Source organism: Centroberyx gerrardi, chromosome 15 (assembly GCF_048128805.1).
Source record: "Centroberyx gerrardi isolate f3 chromosome 15, fCenGer3.hap1.cur.20231027, whole genome shotgun sequence".
NCBI classification, from domain to species: domain Eukaryota; kingdom Metazoa; phylum Chordata; class Actinopteri; order Beryciformes; family Berycidae; genus Centroberyx; species Centroberyx gerrardi.
Window position 1 is genome coordinate 19309678 of NC_136011.1, and position 20585 is coordinate 19330262.

General features: G+C 40.5%; 1 protein-coding gene across 1 annotated transcript in view; it reads right to left on the reverse strand.

Annotated features, from left to right (window-relative positions):
- Positions 1-20585, reverse strand: part of chrm3a (cholinergic receptor, muscarinic 3a) — a 70144-nt gene that overhangs the window by 31129 nt on the left and 18430 nt on the right. The window contains exon 2 of the mRNA XM_071909996.2: positions 14658-14772. The gene's annotated coding sequence lies outside the window, so the exon portion shown is untranslated. The remainder of the gene's footprint in view (positions 1-14657; positions 14773-20585) is intronic.

Genomic DNA, 20585 nt, shown 5'->3' on the forward strand with positions numbered 1-20585 from the left:
CTCTGGTCTACTCTGAAATAGAGATTTCCAGTGTTTTTGGGATCACTCGTAAAGAGAGATATATTGCAGTGGAAGTGAGGTGCGCGCACACACAAACCGATACAAGCTGAAAACTGGGTGTGATGGGAAATCAAGACAGAAATCCATTAGCCAGTGTGTTGTAGGGGTAGTTTCACTGGTAGCAAGTGGAATTGATTGCATTGTGCATGTGGAAGTGATTTGCTGTTGATACCTGTGACAGCAGATACAGCCTCCTTTTGTAAAGCACATTCTTCTTGCTCATGAACTATAACCGATTCTATTTACAAACAAAGAGCTAGGGAGAAAGAGATTTCACTTTTCATTTATATCTGAAAAGTGGCAACGCAGTTCCTATTATCATGGATAAAATGGACATGAGGCTGGTAACATAGGAAAACGCTGACCGTGCATTCACACTGTGAGCAACACGATCAACTGGAAGTCCTCACTGGAAGTCCTCACTGGAAGTCATCACTGGAAGTCATCACTGGAAGTCCTCACTGGAAGTCCTCACTGGAAGTCCTCACTGGAAATCCTCACTGGAAGTCCATTAATTTCCTATAGCGCTGAGCGACCAGGGAAACTTGGCAGATGTTTGGGCGGTCAACATGTTTGTTGGCTGAGAAACGTTGGCCTCATCTGAACTTTTCTGCACGCCCTTGAAGTTGATTGCAGCTATTCGAAGCTTCCCAGTTCTCTGCAAATTTTATATGAAAGGAATACATCTCTCAAAAACAATGCTGGGAGAATGGTTGGATCCATTGTTGAGGTTGATGCTAAGCTCTGAAGAAATGTTATTGATTTTTTTTGGGGTTTATTTTTGATTAATACTACCTAATTAGTGCTTGCTAGCTAGCTATGTTAACTCATCAAAACGATGTAACATTATGAAATGAATGTTATGAATTAATATAAATACATGGCTTATTTTTCCGGGTCAAAACCACTACATAGATGCAAGCGGAGTCTCTCCTACTATCCACATTTGCTCAGAATAGAGTGATCCATTAACCAAGTTGCTCACTGTGTGAATGCAAGGGCAGAAAGGTGAAGTATATTTATTTAGGGTTCATTCATATCTTTTTTTAAACTCCATGCAGTAACCTTGGAACAGCAATTAGCAGGCTCCAATTTTTCATAGCTGAACTGCATGCTACACAAAACATTGCCTCTCCAACCTCTCCCCTCTTTCATCCTCAATACACATCAGAGCCTTTACTCTCCTCTCAGTACTATATAGCCTTGGCCACTGCTTTACTGCAGGATGCTTTATCCCTCAGTCTTGGATGCTGACCAATAACAGAGTCCCTCGCCCTATAATGCTGATGGAAAGCTTTCTGTGCCATCTGCCAGCCATGTGTATGCGCGAGTGTGCGTGCGTGTGCATCTGAGCGGTTATTTCTGACTAAATAAAGCATACAGTTCCCTGTAAAAAGGCAGGCAGGAAAGAGAGAGGAGGAAGACAGAGGAGGGAGGAGGAAGAGACCAAAGGAGTAGGGGAATAGAGGAGAAGGGGGGAAAGCACCTGGCAGGAAAACGTATCACGAAAGAGAGAAGAGCAAAATGTGGTGGAGGATAATGATCATTTTTTTTCTTAACCCACTGCCATTGCTCAAAGTAACAATGGGGGCAAAGTCTGCAAGGAAATACCATAAGATGTCAGAGAGACTACTTTTAGGCTTTCTGCTGAGACCCACAGGGATGAGAAATAATCCGCATTATTTAAATCTTGGCTCTTAAATCAGTACCTACATATGAGTACTTGTAAATGAGATGAATTCCAAGGGTAAAAATGGATTTTTATTTAATCCCAACTTTGAACTATGCATGACTATTTAGGCCTCAGTCAGCTTGAACTGCCCTCAGTATCATTGGGTGAAGTGAGATGCTGAAAATCAGACATGTTTGACTGGGCATAAAATTCCACTTTAACACACCGTTAGCTTTTGCAAATACACCAGGCACTGGCCTCCATATCAAATGTTGGATGTGAGTGGACTTTCCACATAGGGACTGTCTGGGATACTATTTTGGTGTAGTCCTGCAGTAGACTCTTGGTTAAGTCCCCCGAGACAAATTGAACTAAGTGCATTTAATAAAAGAAAACTGTGTTAGGCTAATGCAAGCATCTCAATGGGAAGAACACCCCTCTGTCTGGAGAGCTTTTTCTCTACCAAAGGGGAACGGGCTGAATCAATGGAGTGTCATTAATTGCAGCGCAGGGTGGTATTCTTGGCTTCAATAATTCACAGAAGAAATGGCCGTGAGCGTTATTGCACCTCACAAATCACCTTGGCGTTTAGCTTAGCTGATGAACACGTGGCAGCCAGAGCTGAAATTTACCCAGAAATGAACAAGAAAATATACATTTGAGGTGAAGCCTTATTAAAATCACAGTCCTCCACTTGGCTGATAGTCAAAACTCAGAAGTATACCCCCGAACCCTACACATACTTCTGCTGCCTATGTTCTGGCTGAAGGCTACTGCCGCCAGTACAATATCATGGGAAGTAGAAGTGTCAAATATAGATTATGCAACATTAATGGAAAGGAAAAACATCATTAAGGTTTCGCCTATAGCAATGCACCAAGATGCTGTTGATAATCTATTGTCATAATGAACAAATCACATTCATTGCAAATACATTTTATGCAAACTATAATACAAATACAGGTACATTAACGACAAGCACTGCAACACAGCCCAATAGAGGGTTAAATTAGCTCCACAGTGCAGGACTAAGAAACTCAAACTTCATGTTTATTTTTCCTCAACACACTGGCAAATTACCAGGGTTCCAATTACTTCTTACTTGTTCAAGTCTTGATTTACTGCAAATGAAATGAGAAAACTGACTTGCGTTATAGTTTGTTTATTTTTGCTCCAGGCTATGATGCAAAATAGCGAAATTCTCTCCCCCGAGTGCCTTATCAATGTTTAGAGAAAAAGGGAAAGATATTGAACACGCAATCACTCACTCACGCACTCACTCACATACCAAGCACCTCATAAAATAGGCAGCTTAAGAGCCTATAGCTGCTCAGGCGTAACATTTCCATGCATACAGTTTGGAGAGGAGGGAGGTAATGAGTAGAATTACTTTGCTAAATGGAGGGGTCTGGTGCTCTGGAGTATAACAGTTTGGAGAGGTGACCTCAGGAGGCCCTGCACTTTACTCAGCTCTCTCTGTCTCTCTGCTGATGGGCAGAACTCAGCTGGGATCTTATCAACAGGGGTAAATGGGGTCAATGACCCACCAGTGGATTGCAGGTAACTGGCTGAAGAGGTAAGTGGGGAAAATATTTGTCCAAAGTCTCACTAGTATGCAAGCTCCTCAAATGTTACAAAGATAGGGATAGGACAATATGCTTATCTCATGATACAATTTGATATACGATATGGGGTTCACAATTCGATTCAACCACAATACCATATAATAAATAAAAGTTCAATGACCGTAAAGTCTGACTGTGCAGAATTCTGTTTATTTCTGAGCCACAAATCTTTCTAGCAATGGCATTGGCTTGCTAGAATTTAAAAATGTCATTACAAAGTGCAAATAATATAATTTGGATAGAGAGATTGTGAAATTATGATGGTCACGCCGTCTCATTTGTGATTGCTACAGCAGAATAAAATGGAGCTAATATCACAGTTCATTTTTATGCCCCACGTATTGTCACATTTTTGTATTACGATATATTGAATTTCGATATATATCGTCACATCCCTATACAAGGGTATATCCACAAATTGACCCTTGAAATTACAATTTTAAAAATCTATGTTTTTATTATTTTTCTTGTTTTCTTTCACATTCTCTTGTGGTTAAAACATACTGTGTTTGAGCTGCGAGGAAAAGCTGTACCAATTGATTTAGTCTTCCCAAAGTTAAGCTAATGAAATGATCTATAAAAAAAAAGAACATTATTTCCATTGATGAGGTGATTGAGGACAGAAAAGAGTGAGAGGGATAAAAGCCTGACTGGGAAATAGATAATTGAGAGCATTAACTTTATTGGGCACAAGTTGATGTACAGGGGGGCAGAGTAATGCAATCATTGGCTTTCTGTAAAGTGGAATGCTCCATGGGCCTGATTTAAACGGCCACATTAGGGTTTTTAAACACAGCTGGACAAGATGGATGGAATCTTAAACATGTACGTTGATTGCTGTTAGCCATAAAGGCAGAAACATTCATCAACATAGATATAGATAACATGACACAGCAGGCAGTAGAACACCAAAATCAATCAATCTGAATCTCTAGCATGTTGCAAACTACAGACTAAATTGTGTGTGTGTGACTGCAGTACTAATCACTTCTTTCATAATAACTAAATCATGACTAATGGCAAATTACTCAAAGTGTCAAGCTTCAAGGGTCATACATGAGAACAATTGTGGGGGTGATTATGTTAATGAGACCACCTTTACCCTCTGCACTGGTGCAAAACAAAACCCGGTGTCCTACACAGGTGGATTGATATTCCTGCCTTGAGCGACAGAGAGCAAGGGGATGGGAGGGTTAGCGGTTGAGGGGAATTATACTGTGTGTGTGTGTGTGTGTGTGTGTTTGTGTGTTTGTGTCCATCTACGCCTGTCTCTGTGTCTATGTGTGTCTGCATTTTATATCAGAGTCTGATCCTAGTGCCTCCAGATGCTGCTGCCATTTGCTCCCCTGCCAATCAAAGGCCACAGCAGAATGCCAGTCCCCTGGAGCCCCGGCTTACAGCGGGCCTTACCTGTATGTCAGTATAACTCGGATGCATACTGTGCCTCACCCCTGCAGCAGCGAGCCGTAACACACAAGGAAGATTTTTACCACAGTTGAAGCTCCATCCATCAGACATGAAGGAGAGGCGTACAGCATTCCAGCACAAGTGAGTTATCACATAATGTTATGTAGTGATAGAGATGCTTACTTGTAATAGGATAATATTTAAACACAAATGAACTGCCAGGAGGTAATAGCCTTAAACAGATTATTCCCCAATCCGGCAATACCGCAATACAACAAAACCTCAAAACAATAGAACAAAGGCTTATGAGGCTTTGCCCTGGGGAATATGATCCTTATTGTACTGCTTTTATCTCATACCTACACACGAGAAACGACACCATGCCCTTTATCATCCTAGAGGTCAAAAGACCTTCTGCGGAGATAATGACTTTTTTAAAGGGCTGGCATGCTGTTAAATTAAGGTGAGACACCTCTAACACGTTGGGTTAATGGAAAACACACCAACAGAACATGGCAACAGCCACTGTTGAGCCCAGAGCCAGTATTGTCCGTACTTTTACACACCAATGCCCCACCTTATCCGATGACAAAGGTGAAATGAGAAAGCAAGGGGAGATGAGATACTGACAACATCTTTGACATTTACACTCATTGAGTTGTTAGCCCACATCTGTAAAAGGCCACTTGATTGCTGCACATATGACATATTGACCTACTGTGTACTGGTAGTTTTCATTGTTGCAATTACAAATTCTGCAGCTTGAGTGCATGCCTGAACCTTGACAGAAGGCCTGTGCTTTTTTAAACTTCCATCCCTTTTGAAAAACTACTTTTTACTGCCCTTTCATATTTCATAGCAGACTCAAAACCAGCAATCCATAACAGAGAAATTCAGGGAATGAAAAGGGTGCAATAAAATGCCGCAATGTACGTCATGGAGAAATGCATCCGTCCCAATTGCATTGCTGATTCTGGCACAGATTAGCATAGCCTGTAAAGAATTGCTGATATCACTAAAACAGGCTATACTAATTAAAGCCAGAATCATCAATTCAGATCTTCTGACACCTTGACCCCTAAAAACGGAAGATAGATCTGTTCAGAGGCACTGCAAAGTTGAAAAAGCATCATCTGTTAGCATCGGGACATGACTGGATGAACGGGAGATAACTAAAAGCACAAGAACAAATTAAGTTAAAGTTTCATTTGTATAAAAATGTAAAGAATAAGAACTTGAAATTGGCAATTCTGAATTAAATGAGAAAACACTGCTCTTATATATTGTACAAGCAATATTATTGTAGCTCCTGTTCAAGGGAAAAAGAAGAGTTATGCAATACACAAAAAATGTGTTTCTGTTTTCACATGACTCAAGTTAGGTCCTGGAAACATTTGTATGCTCCACCCTCTGTAGGTTGCAAGTCCCTTTGCTCATTGAAACTGTGTAACACATGGCTCATTTCAGTTTAGTACAGCATGAAGGGATCAGAGAAGGGGTCAGCAGGACAGATGCCCCCCCCCCCCCTACTCTTTAAGCAGTCTTTATCACACAGAAGCCATATCAGTGAATTATACAGTACCACACACAATACATCACACCGGCACCAGCTTCTCAATGACACCGGCACATAATGAATGGCCTAGTGAAAGAGTAATGGAGGGAACATAAGAAAGAAAGGGAAGGAGACGGAGATCAGAATGAGAGTTTGAGGATGCATATGTGGGAGGACGAATGAGCAACCAAGGAGATATAAAGAGAAAGGTACAGTATGACAGATACAAAAATGGAAGAGAGAACTGTCTTTTGAGATAAGGAAAAGATACGTACACAGCCTGTTTTGGGCCTATGGGCTCAGCTCAGAAAGAATAAGAATTGCCCAACGCAGAATAAGCAGAAATATAACAGCAATTTGTTTTTATCATTCCCCCACCTCAGAACACTACAATGACTAGGAAAGATGAGTCAAAAGCCCCAATTATGTCAAAGAATCTCAGGAGAGGCTTTACTGGCTTCAGACACTCAGACTTATATGTCATAGAGATGACGTTCCCAGTGTTTGGTTTGGTTTGCTCTTTGAAACCTTTGTGAATAAAACACCTCAGAATATGCCTGTTTGTCAGAATTGTCCAATGAAATATTGGCACTCGAGATGCTCTTCATGGGAGTCTCAATCTTTTACAGTCTATCTGTGGCTTAGCAAATGGAAGCCATCATAATTTATTATCATAATGATACAGCGCTCAGATACAGTGTTCAGCAGATATAGACCACCGATTCATCACCATGCCATTGCAATGCGTGCCTAGATTTGTATCGCTGGCTTAGGAAAAAATTCCTGAGAAGTTGAGTCAACAAAATAACTGCCCAGTATGATTCTATAAAATGTATGTATGCTCTTTTTCAAGGTTGTGATTCAAAGGACATTGGTGGATTGTTTACATAAATGCATTATGAGAAGAAAAAATTAGCATTTGGATAACATCAGGAACCCCTCTGCTCTTGTGAGCATTCTAAAGTGACCTATTGCCACAAAAGGCCTGGGGACTCCTAACAGTATTGTGATATGTCATTTATAACCTATTTCTTGGGTTGCTGTCATCATACAGTACTTATGTTTCCCTCACAGTGTTATTGATCCAGCAGTGATGACCTCGCAGCGTCATTCTTGTTCAACATGTATTTGTGGCTTTGGAAGCGCAGGCGTATTGGGTCACAGCAACTCTTATGGGAATGTTACATCAGAGAAAAACGTACAGTGTACACAGTATAACACACATAGAGAGGGAGAGAGAGAGAGAGAGAGAGAGAGAGAGAATTAGCTTTGGGGATTCTCTCCCTGATTTAGAGTAGAAACAGCATTAAAGCCCGGAAATGAGTGAATAAAAGGCAACACAGTTTTTACTAGCTCTAATAATAAGCTCTGGCCTGGCATTGTGTATGTCCATACTTTACCCAATCCAAGTTGAGCTGCCCTATTCCAGTCAATAACCTTTAGTGCTGCAACAACATTTTTAGTGAGAGAGACTCATTCTGAAGATAATAAAACTTAATTAAGTGGGCTCTGACTACAATCTGCTGTTGCCTCTAAATGGACTGCATTAAAACAACAATTTTGTCTTTACTACTTCATTTGTCCTCATGGCGCTTTACAGTATGTGAGGTCCAGTCCAACTATCTGGCTTGTGTGTGTGTGTGTGTGTGTGTGTGAGTGAGTGTGAGAGAGAGAGAGAGAGAGAGAGAGAGAGAGAGAGAGAGAGAGAGAGAGAGACAGAGCGATGTCTGAAATGTGTAATATGGAAAGCATGTGCACACTAAATTCAAATGACCTGTACATGCTATGTACGGTACTTGGCTAATAAAGGTAATTTTCTTTTAATTGTCTGAATTCAACCTGGAAAAATACCATATCAACTGAAACAAGTTGTCTAACCTCTAAATTGCCAAAGTACAGTAGATGTCCATTAAAATTCTTGGCGAGTGTCTAGCGAGGTGTGAAAGTGTGCAGGGTGTTTTTAACATTGCAGTCATGTACAGAGGTTAGATTACAATGGTATTTCCACCAAGGTATCCCTCGTCTGCAGAATAACTTGTCTGCTGGATGACTGAAGAGGTTCACGAATTGAAAGGCACCACAGAAAAAAAATATATTTATGCCACAACAGAAAAGTTACATTTGAGAGATAAGTCTGGACACTGTTTGCAGCAGGTATGGGACTGTGTGCTCTGGCAGCTAAAGTAAGAGGGAAAAATAAAACAAGGGAATGTTGTGGAGGGAAGGAAGGGAGCAAAGGGTTGTGTTTTAAAGAAGGGAATTAAGAAAACAGTTAAGTATCAACCTTTTAGTCATGTCCCTCTGTCCAGTGTTGGGCGGTAACGAGTTACAGTAATGTGATTACTTTTAGTAGTGTAAGGGATTACAATTTCAAATTCAGTAATTACATTACAGTTCCTAATCCCAGTAACGCTTGGTTACTGCTCCATTACCCTAACCACCCCTTCAACCTTTTCTTTTCTGTCCTTTGAAATTTTTTTTTTTTTCTCCAAATCCGTTTTCTCATAATAGGTATCTTAAGGACATGTGCGGACAGGTTTACGTCGGCTATTAGCTAAAAAAGATGGAGAGTGAGGGTGAGATGCAGATTTTCAGCGGTTTTCCCATTACTTTGAATTTTTCTCAGTCAAGGATGCAAAGAACATTATCGTCCGTTGTAAACTTTGTGTGGGCAGCAAAACGCTTTCCACAGCAAAAACACACACAACATCCAATTTATCAAAGCATCTAATACAGCAACACATGTCAAACTCAGGGAAAAACAACCCGCCGGCGCCGACAAGGAGGCCTCTAATGCCAACGAAACGAAAAGAAATGTAACGAGTAATGTAACTAATTACTGCTCTGTTGAGTAATTAGAGAAGTAATGTGATTACTTTTTAAATGAGTGATAAGTAAAGAGTAATTTTCCGAGTAACTTGACCAACACCGTCTATGTCATCTCTCTCATCAAAAATGTATTGAGGAAATATTTCCAGGATGTTCAGATATTCTTCACTACAACACAGTTTATGCATGGCAGCATCTGGAGATAGGTGGCATAATGCTAGGATGCACACATCAGCTTTCACTATGGCAATGGAAGTAATCATTAAGGCATCAAAGTAGGTGGTAGGTGGAGAAAGGCTGCACACACACACCCCTCTCTTCTGGAGATATATGGATGATACGACTACTATGACTAATACAGCACATTGTACCAGGCGGTTGCTGCATAAATGAAATGACAACCTAAACTGAGCTAGGATGGGAGTTGAAACGGGCAAACAAAAATTGCTCATAAATGCGGAGGCAATTCCAACAGTATTGGAGAAGCAGATTCAGGAGCTACGGAAGGAGATAGTTAGAGGCATTGAGGGGGTCGAGAGGTCAAGACAATCAGGCAAGTTGTTGTGGTGCCTGCAGTTTGGTCCGTTGCCTCAGCTAATGTGGTCCTTGGCAGTATGGAAGATGCCTCTATCAAAGGTAGAGAAGTTAGAGAGGATAGTTGGCTCATATGTTAGGAAATGGGAAAAAGGGAAAAAGTCCCACAGTGTCTTAGTAGTATGGCTTTGTATGGGAAAACAAATTGAAACTACCTATATCTAGCTTAACAGAGTTGAAATCCAGAGGTGGGAAGTAACAAAGTCAAAATACATAGACTCTTTCTCATCTGGGATTCAGAGTAATGAGTATTTGCATTTTTACTTGAGTAAGGAACTTGTGTACTTCTGCCACCTCTGTTGAAATCTGCAAAGGTAAGATTGAAGCTGACGCTGACAGAGTCTAAAGACCTAACAGTTAGGAGTGTAGTGCCTTCTGTGTCAGCAGGGCGAAAATTAAATCCAAGAGAAGCAGTTCAGCAGGCGCAGTGAGCGCTCAGACAAAGGGGATATTATAGGGCAGGTACACCAAGGGCAGGGAGGCCTGGGGCTGGGCACAGGGTGACCTTTGTGGAGTAGGGCAGCTTCATCAGGGACAAGAAAGATGACTGTGGAGCAAATACATCAGCAGGAGGAGGCAGCAAGGTGTGCCAAGGCCGTCTCCCAGACAAAGCAGGGTCAGTGGACGACTTGGTAAAGTGCAGAGAGGAAGAAACCTGGCTGGAGGGAGTTGTGGGATATGGAGGCAAACCAAATTAGACTCATTATAAGTGCAATATATTTTATGCTGTCATCTCTCCAAAATCTCATTCAAGGGGAAGGTGAGGTCGCTGCCTATCCCTAGTGTTCAGGCATAGCTACTCAGACATATTCTGTCAGGATGTAAAGCGAGCCTGTCCCAAGGACAATATACCTGGCCACACAGACAAGTGCTGAAATGTCTAGCGGCCGCTAGAAATTAATTTGTCAGCTGACGGGAAGATATGAAAATTGGTTGGAGGGAGAAAAGAGTAGGTGTGGGGCATTTTGGGGCAGCCATATTATAGGCCAGCTAATGGTGGGCAAAGACTGGCATGAATGATCATATGAATGACCATTTAATGATAACTTTTAATGATCTAAGTGTATGAACCTGCCTCTTCAAACACCCCCCTCCTCCCCTGACACACACACATACACACACACACACACACACACACACACACACACACACACACACACACACACACACACATTTTGAGTGTTGACTTTGTTAATCCAATTTTCTTGTCTCCCAGCCTGTTAATGTCTGTAGTGCAGCATTGTAAGTTCAAACTGACCACATGATTATAAAAATCACACGCAATTCTGTTATAGGCACCCAAATGGTTAAGTGTAGATCACTGAGTATGTTTTGCCAAATGGTTTTCCCTGTTTTTATCATATATCTGTTACATGTTTTAGTGGGAATGACACAGCAGTCAGTTCACTCTGTCTGTTTGCCTGGATGACAGCTGCCCCAAGGCTCAGAATAAAAAGTCATCAGAACCAATGTCACACCAATTGGCTTCTACCAGTGCTGCTGTGGCACCTTTCCTCTCCTTAACATCCATGGCTTCTTCCCCCTGTCGCCATGGGCTTCACCTCCTACCCATACAGACTTTCCATCCCAGCATTTCTATGTTTTCTAAAGTTCACTGCTGTCCCCTAAAGCTGCTAATACAGATGTCATACACCCATACAGCTCTATAAAAAATGAATTGGAAGAGATGGGACATGTAAAATATCCAGAGGGATTTTCTGGTTCAAACTGAAACAAATACATGCTGTAATATGAAACACATTATCGTTTTTGGACAAAGCATTCTGGTACATCTGTGTGATCACAGATTAGAGTCTTCATTCATTGGTGTTTAGCATTGTGAGCGAGTTGTTCTTAGTTACAAGTGCTTATTGGACAGTCCAAATATAGGAATACAAATATAAATTCTTAAATTCACTGGTATTCCCCTTTCAGAATACATTATCCTTGCAGTTAAATTGTCATATTCACAACTGTTGGAAAACTAAGCAAGGTCCAACATAGAATATAGGTATGCAATTAATTGGTAGCATTTTTCACGAATGCACTTTTATACTTTTTGTTCACAAGAGTGAAATAAATGGAGTTGAAAACCGCTTATAAAGTTTTAGCTGACACTGCAACAATACTAATGATGACCGAGATACCCATCTGGCACAGTTGAGGTGTTTTTAAAAAAAAAAAAGATACTTAAAAGAAACATTGTTTTCAATATTAACAGTCCCTGTTACACTGCTACAGTTTAATCAAAACATTGTGTACATAAAGATTTCAGTAGAGTAAGCTCAGTTAAAGTGTGTGTGTGTGCGTGTGTGTGTGTGTGTGTTTGATAGATCACAGCGATTCACTAACTTTGTAAAAGATTATTCTATGATTGCAAGTTTGAGAGAACTGCAACTGAATACCAATATATATATATATATATATATATATATATATATATATACATATATTTTACAGTTTTTGAAGTACAATACGCAGCACCACACTGCCTAATGAAGTCCCACAGGACTAGTTTTTCCTTGCAATAACTCACCTTTTGGTCTCCCAAAAACTCTATCAGTTTGATGGCCCTGGTTAGGATACCCAGCAGTGAACAGAAAACAGATTATGATAGAGACCGGCAGAGTATTAGAGCTTGTGGTTTTATAAAGTGGAGGATATGGAAACTCATGTAACAGAGAATCATTATGCAGCTTGTGAAACATCCAAACTGACCAATGTACCCTACAGGAATAATTAGCAAAAATAAATTATGCATGATGTGAAAATATATTCTATTGATTCCGTGTAATTACTGGATTTTTTTTAACTTTTAAGTAGCAAATTATACTGCACAGAACGTTTCTGGAATTTCAATACATTTCAGTGTGCCAAAGACTGTCTTGTTCCAGTGACCTCTACCATTGTGGGTTTCGGATAAACAAAATTCAGTTTCATTGTTACAAGGCAACTGAAACCTTAATTCAATGATCACAGTCTGCTTCTGAACATTCTGAACGTCCAATAAAAACTAACAATGGAAACCAGAGCTGAAACAGATGAGACAGACGCATTGTCTCAGAAAGGCAATCATATTTCCAAAAATGAGATGACAGAAACGGTTTATCTATCCCTCAGGAAATCCATGCTCAAATGCACAGTGACAGTCAGAGTTCCATATCTAATGTATGACCGCCATGTGTGTGCCTCCTGTTACCGTAAACTCAGTCTAAATGCATGCTGACAGAATCCCATCCAATGCTGCTCAGATTGGAGCGAACACTAACAGCATAAAGCAGAACAAAACACATAACCAGCAGAAGCTCTCCTGTTCTTGTGCTGACACTTGCAGAAAGGCTGGGTGAACAAGCTGTAAACCCACTGAACTTTGTACAAGAACTGATATTATATTCATAATTTCTTTCATGATAAATGAGCTTTGCCTTTGCTCAGCCAAATTATTATTTTTGATAATTGTTTGATTTTGATGTGTTTTCGTGCGTTTTGTTTCACTTAGATTGTAATGGCTGTAGCCTGAGGTTTTCTGCTCTCAAAAGCACGCAGGTCTGCTATCAATCATAACTTCATTGCCAATTTTGATTACCGTGAGGAGGCACTCCCACCGCAGGTCACCTCGTTTACATTTAACTCTAACTTTCCAGGAGTGGGTCGCAACTGTTCAAAGAAATATTTTATTGCAGAACAAGTCAAAATCATTTTCATACTTGTAACTGCACCATCACCCAGCATCAGTCCTATGTAACGTCTCCTCAAGGAGAAGAATTCGATTCACCTCAAGGGTGATTAACAAAATGAATCCACTGCTCAATGAATCCACTGCAATGTGAAGCAAGAGGTATTATTTAAGCTGTCACCTTGGACAAGATAATAATCTAATAACATGGCATGTGTTTACCTTCAGAAACCATAGACTAATGTGAATGCAAAAAGCATATGTGTAAACTTGGACAAATTTAAATGTAAATGAGAGTCTTAGTAAAAATTGAGCAATTCACTCCCTGCTGATAACACCAACTTTTAACGTGTCATACTGTTTGCAAGCTGAAAAGAAGTCAAAATGCTAACTACTGAAGCAATCTTTCACAGAAAAAAAAAAACATTTAAAAAAAAAAACAGAAACTGACATCAGCCCTCGAATCAACAACTTAACCACATGCCGTCAGGATCTCAGGTTTTACATAGACACAAGTTCAACAATGTTGACCATGAGTCATGTTGAACGACCTGTTCCATTTCACACGGGGAACGGCTATCTCACACCACTGCCATGTGATTACTTCCTTCACAGTATTGATTGCAGAGTGGTGTTAGTATGAACTGTCATCATGAAACATACACAGACACAGAAGAAGGGGCACAAACACAAACACACACTTTCACACACAGACAAAAGAAGACACACGTGTAATCCCCTAATTGATCAAGTGTGTGTGTGGTAGATAATAAACAATCTTAATTAACGCCTTTGATGACAGATCAATACCCATCACCACATCCTTTTTATACGCACACTTGTGCCCACACACACATACATGTAATCACAAATTGGTGGGCTTTTTGCAAGGGCTTATTATTCATCCCAATGAAGGCCACGACAGACTGATGCTTATATATTCTTTGCTCATGCTATAGAAGGACTGAAACTGTATGCAGCACGCCTTCTGAAAGACGTAGGCTACCCTTAATTAAGAAATAAAGATTTTTTCCTAGTAAGGTTATTGCCATTCATAGAAGCAATAAAAGCTGAGAAACCGCCATTGGATAATGTGTCCTACTTTGGAGGACTACATTTAAAAGGTCTAAAATGAACCTTAGCAAATGGCTTGGAGCTGCGCAGCCTGCCAAGCCGTGACAGGGGGAGAGGAGACGGTGTCATTTGCGGATTCAAGGGATTCTAGAACACTTAACTCACCAAATGTTTTGGGGAGGTGAAGTGTCTGGAGGTCACCTTTCAGCAGAGTGCCTTTCGGTGTCCATGCTGTCCGCTGGTGGTGCATGATTATCCTCCTCCGACTGGATCATGGCGTCTGGGAGGCAGACAGGGGAGCAAAGGGGCAGGGAGAGAGCAAGAGAGGAAGACAGAAAGAGACGGAGAGAGGAAGAGGAAGAGACAGAGAGAGAGTTAAAGAGAATGTGTCCAAATTAGGCAGTGGAACACCTATAGCACACAGAGTTTCTCAGACATTTGCAATGGAGGGGAAGCTCTGAATGGTGGAAAATACCATAACAACACTATGTCAGTGTAAGTTGAGGCATAATGATTGATTGATCTTTCCCCTCAGAAAAGGACAGACAGAAAACATATAGCGTGGTGAAGTTCATTGCAACTAACGAGCAACTAATTTACATACCTTTCCATGTACGTCACTGCTAAATAGCTCATAGAGGCCTCACAACAATCTAGTCATGTGCAGCAGCGTCCGTTAACGTCATTCTGTATGTTTTATTTACGCGATATGTTTTAATCAAGGATTTACTCGAGTAGTGTGGCTACCATTCCCCGCTGGATAATATCTGTCAAAGGGAAGAATGGCATGTCTTCATGTCTAGGGAAGTGTTCATGCCTTATATAGCCTTGGTCTAGTAGCGTTGCCTGCTGCACATAGCTGGATCTAGCCAGGGGCTAAGGAAGCAGACCTTATGAAAGCTCATTAAAATACTCTTCAAGTCTTAAGAGACAAATATGAATCCGCTATAAAAATAATCAGGAGTAAAGGAGCAGTCGCCAGTCCGTAAAAAACATTAAAAGTGGAAGTCTTAGCTAGCTTGGATGGCTAAATGTGAAAGGGCAGATAATGACAGGGGGAGAAAGGTGAAAGTAGAGGCACATTACCAATATTCCAAAAATGCACAAACACATATTGTTGACCAAAAGAGCAGACTACTTTCCTTTCTGTGAAACATTTGCAAATTATACCTCAAAGGTCAATCGAGCAAACATGTCACCTCTAATGGGGAGCTGCATGACATTTCTTGACGACTTTTTTGCTTCACGGCTACATCTTTTTTTTTTTTATTAACAATGACATTTTCACTGGCTGCAAAACGACTTAAGTAGATGCATACAAATTAAAATTCCCACTACTGTTTTCTTCTCTTTTATATAAAGTATTCTAACAAGATGGAGCGCTTTATCCTAACACCGATGACCTCACGTGGCCTATCCGTTCTGCGTTTCAGCTGAGTCTGCAGAGGCATTCTCAAGTGAACCATGAAGAGGTCTTAACGACACAATTACCATATTTCAAGTGTCCTCTTTAAATCTGTACCAAGACTTAAAATGAGCCTCAGTATGTATGAAATATGAATGGCCGGGTTTTTCCCACTATAATATGAAGTGGTAATCATCCAAATAGCTAACGTGAACATACAATAGCCCACTGGTAATCTTAAACACAAGTGTGGCGTGCATGTGAAGGCCCTTCCTTTTAAGTCAAGGAACAAGGTCAAGTAATTATATAAGCTTCAGTTCTCTACAATAGATCAAGTCTCACAGTAAATTACTCTGTGTAGAAGGGAATGTTGAGGTTAGTAGAGTAAGTGCTAATTTTCAAAATGCAATTGTGAGGGACATGAAAAGAGACACATTTTTATCAGGCAAAATACGGCAAATAGGTGTATTAAGCTTAAACATGAACCACCAAGAATTTCTCTATTGCCCACACACACACTCAAAGTCCCCCTTCTTTTCTTGCCTCCTAAATGGGAGCCCCTTGCTTATGGTCCAATACAAACGTGCTGGTCGATAACACATTGATATCACCTTTCACCGAGTGTTTATCCTTGCATGTGTGTGCAGCAAAGACTGAACAGACCCTAAAAAAATGCCTTTGATTAATGTGTTTTGGGATTCATTTTATGACTCAAATACCTTGTTTCGGGTTGATTTAAGAGCCCCGAGGTCTGTTGGGACATGATAAAAATGGGGCTCAAACTTCAGTGAACGGTGACGCGAAGTGGAAGAATGTTTACTGAGCCTGGTTTTGCTATTAACTATCAAGAAACATCTTGCTCTTGCAACAAATACCTCATCCCGCCTAGGTAAACGCTCCAAATGACTCCACACCTCATCACCTGCTTGTAAGGGCTTTGTGAGTGCCTCCGCGCCTCAGCGAGTGTCTTACAAATGGCCTTTTATGATGAAGTGATAGGGTGGAGGAGTGTGTATTGTCTCCAGCTGTGACATTGCGTACAGGAATGTGTAGGAGCAAGGAGGTTTGTTTGTGTATGTGTGCGTGAGAAAGAGAGAGACAGACGGAAAGAGACAGAGGGAGAAAGTGCGCCTTTCTTATGGTTAAACCTCAGTTTGAGACTCAGCCAAGGTCATCCTCTTAGTTATGACATACATGGAGCCAGACTGAGCCGCTCACTTGGACGCTCTCCATCTGCTCCCACTGATAAGACTGGCTACTTAACATGCAGCAGACAGACACCATGACTGTGTATTGTGTGGATATATTTCGATTAAACCATATTAAGATTTTTGTTGGATCACAATAAGCAAGACTGTACTGTCACACATATTAAAATTCCCTTCTTTTATATAAATACAATCTGATCCCATTTTCAGCCTAGGGAAAACAATATCAAAATCAGCAAATAGCTTTCTCAAGTTTTTTGTTTGAAATAGATTGTATCCAAAAATTATGAAAAACAAAGTTATGACTGGGGCCAGTGGTTTTTTAACTAACGGCTCTGTTGACATACCATAGTGTCTTCGTTAACAAACAGTCCAATATCCAGAATATTGAGAAAGCAACATCCATAAATAAGCCTGTGTCACAATGTTCAGTCTATAACCAGGAAGGACGCTGGAGAGACTTCTCTGGTTCTGTCTGTATTTATTCAGCAACAACAAAAAGGTTAAACAAAACAGCACAAACTCCGCACCACCAGTGTTGGCATCATCGGCTGCGTATACATGCATGGAGACTTCCGCTCTTAACCTCGTTACTCAAGCACTCGACGCATGTAAACGTCATAACTTGATTAGAATAACACAGTTAAGATCATACTCCGATTATGAGAAACCCAGTTAAGATGCCTGGCTTACTCTGATATTAAACGGGTTACTGTGGCACGTAAACGTCTTACTCCCTTCACTTTTGATATTCATGACGGGTACATTTTGATGTTAACAAAAAGCATTCATTTCTTTCCCACTGTATTAGAAGGAACTTACTAGTGCTCAGACAAAGAGGCAGGGTTGAAGGCAGCAGCAACTTCTCATACTTTTTTTCTGACAGACCTAGCCACACAGGAGGAAAGGGATATTCTGTTAATTGGCTTATTCATGGAAACAGAGACTCAATCGCAGGGTATCAAAAGAGCATTTAACAGCTTAACCCACATGAGACCTTAACCGGACTATAGCCAGCAGTCAGTCCACTGGTTCCTTCTCAGCGTCTACTGAACCTCAGATATAAAGGGAGAGGTTAATTAGGTGCACATGCGCCTCGCAGACCGGCTACACCGCTCCTTTCTCCTGACCAACGCTGAATCACCATCCCGCTTGCCACAGCATGCTTCTAAATTGTTTATCGGAGAGAACAAATGCAATCACCTACTTCTGCTTTGAAAGTGTGTCACTGAGGAAGTTTTTGATAGCTTTTCTACAGTGTAAACATTACCTGCACCAGTGGAGCCTAACCTCACTGATAAGCCATGAAGCCAAAAAATATAGCACAAGGACAATGAACAAGAGTCTGGGGATCAGCCATTTGAACCAGAAAATGATTTTTAAAAAATAGGAAGAGTTTCCTGCGGACAGCTGCACACAGACCTCAGGAAAGTCGCCTATCTTCAAACGTTAACCCTGTAATAAAGAGTTTCCAGGATATTGGTGAAGACAAGTTGTCCCAGTTTGCCCTCGAGACCGGAAATGTAAAAAATAACATATTGTATTCAAATGATGCATGTGCTTATTAAAAATCCTTGTGAACTCAAAACCAGAGTTCAGTTAATGACAGTGGCTCTGATAAAAACAGAAATATGGGTGAGAGTTCACAGTTTAAAGGGAGCAGGTATGCATTACGTTGGTAACAGTGCTAAACAAATGCATGATGATGGTAACAGATTGCACAGTGTTTAATAAACTGGCAATAAAAAATGAGCTATATTTGTTGTACTGGGAGGACAGTTTGTTTTTTGCAAACATCTCCATGCTATTCTGTAGTTAAGGTGAACCGCAGACTACCTAGGAAGTCAGCTGTCAGTACATCACTTGAGCTGCACATCATATCATCAATCTGTGATGTTCAATGCGTTCCAGGAGTTATTTTGCAATGAAGTGTTGTATTAACTTTTTTGGCGTACCCACTTTCCCTCAAATTGCCTCATCTACTTCTACTTCAGTCAGTGATTTCCTACGTTTCTCAGAATGCCGTTCTGCAACCACCAGGGGGTGGTTGCAGAACAACAGGCGTGAACTTGTTGAATTCAGCTGTGGGTTGTATGTGACTGTAGTAAAGTTAGCTTGATATTGGATATTAAGTGGAAATTTGTTTTTTCACCTTCAGAAACTTGTAAAACAAACAAGTAAAAGCACATAAATATATTTGTGATTACTGGATGAGGAAGAAACAATTTACAACCACTTTTTTCAATATTTAAGAAAATATAATTCTTATGCGAGCTAGTTCATATGGGAAAGAAGCTATCGAAATTTGAATGTGTTTATACCAAAGAAAAATATTTAATATTGAAACCAGTGGTTGGAAATTGTTCTTTCTCTTCCAGTAATTACACGTCTATACCGAATATCCAATATCAAGCTTACTTCGCTCCAGTTTTTAGGTGTAGGTGGACAGAGCAATAGCTCCAAACCTGCTTCTGAGATGCAGAGAGGTTCATGGACTGATCAACAGACCACAGCTGATGGTCTAAACATAAGATGCTTCCTATTAGATGAGCCTTAGCCCACGGAGGTGGACCCATTGGCAGGAAATGAGATCTAGTGGAGCAAGATGCAAGAGATGAAGACACCAAAATGACTGAGGAGTAGCTGGAAGAGAAGCAGCCACTACAAGCCCATGAGGCGGTAACAGGAGGGAGGAGATGAGAGTGAGGATGTACTGTAGACAGCGTGGGATGAAGGCTGGAGAGGATGAACTACTGTACAGATAGTATAAATAAAAAAAAAAACTGTAAAAAAAAAAAAATACATTCTTTTTTTATCAATCTCTCCTTTGAAATAAATGAACTTCAAATAGAGGTCTGCACTTAGTATCCAACAGATTTAAGAGGATACGCACAACTTCAATATTGACGTTCAGTTTATATAAATATCAGATCTTTATCAGTGAGACAGTTTAACAATTTACAATGTCATTGCATCCGCCACGACTTCAGATGGTTAATTAAACAAAATCTGAAAACCCTTCCGACTTTCCAGACAAACTTGAAACTGCTCTGTACAGCTATACTATTTGCTAAGTATTCTTATGTAATCTTTCCAAGAGACAAGAGAGAAGAAGAGAGTCCTTGAACATTTGCCAAAAGCAAAGCATTCTCTCTCTTCCTTTCTCTCTCCCTCCCTCATTTGTTAAAAGTCATCTCTCTAAAGAGTCCCAAGCGAGAACACTGTCTCCCCTGTCACAGCCAATATAAAGACAGATTGGATTCAAGCAATGAAATATGGGGGGGGGGGGAGACATTATTTTGAGACTTCTTGTCAGGAGGGATGGCAGAGTAGGTCTTCGTGACCCCTCAAAAATACATTTATAGCCTGGATGCTATCTAGACTATACAGTTCCCAAGATCTTTAAGTTTAAGTCAGACTTGTGTAAGTTTCTCACACAACATGACAGCACAGTCCAACAAATACAATTTATTTTGACGT